Raw genomic sequence first — 4,345 nt, forward strand, 5'->3', positions numbered from 1 at the left:
CCGTTTTATTGTTCAGATTGTATTTATTATTATTTCTATCCTTATTTATACTTTTTGCTAAGACTTTCAGTTATAATTATATTAGATATATCGAATTCTGATGTTTTTGTTGATCATATATGAAAAGATTTTCTTGTAGAATTAGCAAATTTTTTGCAAATATCTAATCCTTAAAGCTTCATTTTAATCATAATCAACTAATTATATGTACACATGCATACCTTAATTATATCAGTATGTGGACCCAATTGGTATGTTGAAATTGAATTCATAGTTAATGTTTCAGGCAACATATGTGGATGGTCATACATGCAAATAGGTTTAATATTATTTTCAGGTGTTATATAAGAGTACTTTATCATATCTAACTATAATCAATATTTTGTTTTCCTGAGAGTTTTTACCTATTTTCACTGCATTAACAACAACAACAACAACAACAACAACAACAACAACAACAACAATAATAATAATAATAATAATAATAATAATAATAATAATAATAATAATAATAATAATAATAATAATATTATTATTATTATTATTATTATTATTATCATTATTATTATTATTATTATTATTATTATTTTTAACCAACACCTATTCCCATGCAAACAGTTTTGATGAATTGCTACACGATGTATTCATACATTGCTGTTTACTGTTTCTTTCTGTTAATTTCCCAATCTCTTTAAGTCAACATCAGCCTGTTTGGTTCTCATATTGCAATGGTGCAATGCTTGGCTTCAACGTGACCATTTCTGACATGAATATTTGTCTATAAAAAAGGGATATCATGTTTTGCATATTAACAGAGAATAACTTTATTTAATATTGGAATTTTAATTAAGATTCAGATTGGTTGAATATATATATATATATATATATATATATATATATATATATATATATATATATATATATATATATATATATATATGTATATATATATATATATATATATATATATATATATATATATATATATATGTGTGTATATATATATATGTATATATATATATATATATATATATATATATATATATATATATATATATATATATATATATGTATATATATATATATATATATATATATATATATATATATATATGTGTGTGTATATATATATATGTATATATATATATATATATATATATATATATATATATATATATATATGTGTGTGTGTGTATGTGTGTGTATGTGTTTGTTTGTGTTTGTGTGTGTGCGTGTGTGTGTATGTGTGTGCGGGTGTGTTTCTATGTGTGAACACACAAATACTTCAAACCAGACAGTAACATAAAACGTTTAGCCTCAACCAGTAGGCTAATGCAAAAGCAACATAGGCCTTTATTGCACACAAACATTTTGCATAAACAGATGCATCAAAAACGTTTCTTTTAATAAACAAAAACATCCCAGAGTTTGAACACGAGAGTTCCATTGTCTCTTTTGACATTCAAAAGTCTAAATTACTTGTAAACAACAACAACCATTTTTCAAAATAGAAGCATTAATGGGTTGCTCGTTTTCGGATAATATTTTTCTATTTCGGGTTATGAAATATTTGTTTGTTCGTTCCAAATACGAAATGCATTTCTTATTTTCTTCCTCGTCATGAAAATGTAGATGCATTGGCAGTGCAGTCTCTCTTGGGGATTACAATGGAGGTGGACTGGTGGTGCCATCTATTGCTACATTATGGCAATGATCAAATTTACAACTGTTATTAAATAACAGTTTTTTGTCATATTGTGTTTTCATAGATTTTAATAAAGAGCTAGATATTGATATATATGCATACACTTGAATAAACACACATGTACACTGACACACACATGCACACACACACACACACACATATATATATATATATATATATATATATATATATATATATATATATATATATATATATATATATATATATATATATATATATATATATATATATATATATATCACTTATATATACTGTATATATATATATATATATATATATATATATATATATATATATATATATATATATATATATATATATATCACTTTTATATATATATATATATATATATATATATATATATATATATATATATATATCACTTCTCTATATGAAATTCTTTGAATGTGAAAAATACATTACCAAATGGAATACTCACAACCATGTTTTCGAAAAGAGGATTTATATTATATTGATCCAAATTGTAGAGGTAGAGGATTGTAGTTTGAAATGAGGAGAGAGAGAGAGAGAGAGAGAGAGAGAGAGAGAGAGAGAGAGAGAGAGAGGGGGGGGGGTTAAAGAGGATCTCCCTATATCCTTGCAACTTCCATACTTAATATGTGACGATGACAGATCCTGGGATCACATTTGTCTTAGTTTCTGCATCAGACGTAACAGGAGATTAATTCCAATATTATTTGATATATTTCTTACATAACTTGGTCTCTGTCGTGGTATGAATATAGATTAACCTTTTGCTTTCTTTTCTTCTGAAAGGAAATTCTTCCTTATAATCATGTACATTTTTTTCAAGGCGTTGATTATAATATTTTTTTTTTTCATTAATATGACAGTGGTGTTTTTAATTATTCCATAATTCTCATGAAAGGGTGATTGGTTATGACAATCTTCATGAATATTAACATAATAATAATTTCTTTTATACGATTCATTTAAAAGAATAAAAAAGAAAAAAAAAATGTTACACATTCAAAATTAATGTTATACTTAAGAAGAAAAAGAAAATGATAAGAAGGACACTTGGGAGATAAGAGAGAGAGTTGTGCTGTGTGTTTGGGGCATTTTGAAGTGTTGCTGATGATACATCAATGTAGGTTTATGATGCAAAAACCACAGAGGAAGTTTGTCTTCATATCTGATAAAGGATAATATTTTTAATGGCTATTATATTTTATGGGTTTGTGTATGTGTGTTTATACACACAGACAATCGATAGAAAATACAGGTTTATTTGGAAGAGTTCAACTGGTATTTGATAATTTAAGACAGTGTATTATAAATCTCTGTCTTATCTCACACAATAAAGGGTATTTGCTATATTCGAGCAAATATTGTACTATAAACATTATATATATATATATATATATATATATATAAATATATATATATATATATATATATATATACCTATATATGTATATATATATATATATATATACATATATATGTATATATATATATATATATATATATATATATATATATATATATATATATATATATATATATATATATATATATATATATATGTATATATATATATATATATATATATATATATATATATATATATATATATATATATATATATATATATGTATATATATATATATACATGAATAACCCTAAAAACAATAACATTAACAATGTATTTGTAAATTATACGGTCTGTCAGACAAACAAACCTTTCATATGAAGGGTATATATTTCAAATATATCATATATCATCATCTCTAAGAATGGAGGGATTGTGAACCGAACCAATTACGATTTACATTTCAATTTGTCCGTTTATCTTAAAACGATAATGAAAGAATCGTTAAAATAACACCAAAAGTTTATGACTGTAAAATTTTAATTGTGAAATTTTGAATAGTAAAAGAGTTTAAGATAGGTTAATAATAATAATAATAATAATAATAATAATAATAATAATAATAATAATAATAATAATAATAATAATAATAATAATAATAATAATAATAATAATATCAGACGATTCTTTGAAACCAGAAATAAGATTCTTCTTTTTCCTTCAATATAAAGAAATACATAACCGAGACAGGAAGAGGAAGATATCCAGGTCATCTATGAGAGACTTCTATTATTTCACAGAGAGAGAGAGAGAGAGAGAGAGAGAGAGAGAGAGAGAGAGAGAGAGAGAGAGAGAGAGAGAGAGAGAGAGAGAGAGAATGGCATCCGTATTTATTTGTATGGAATAAAATGGCGTCACTAGTCTACTGCAGAACAAAGGCCTCATATATCTCATTCTACCCGCTTCTGGTTATGGTGTTTCTATTCCAGTATGTACCAGCACATTTTCATATTTCGTCAATCCATCGTCTTCTCTTCTTTCTCCTGTTTCCTCTGCAATCTCTGGGGACTCATTATATTATTCTCAACGTCTATCTATTGTCTAAGTCTATGTCCTGCCCCTGTCCAATTTTTTTTTCTTACATGTTGTTACAAAAACCTCTTATTAACTTTGCTCTACCTATCTATCTATCTATATATCTATCTATTTTTCTATCCATCTGTGAATAAGCATATAAATACAGTTTACATATGTATATATGTATATGTATATATATATATATA

This window comes from Palaemon carinicauda, chromosome 25 (genome assembly GCF_036898095.1).
Source record: "Palaemon carinicauda isolate YSFRI2023 chromosome 25, ASM3689809v2, whole genome shotgun sequence".
In the NCBI taxonomy this organism is placed as follows: Eukaryota; Metazoa; Arthropoda; class Malacostraca; order Decapoda; family Palaemonidae; genus Palaemon; species Palaemon carinicauda.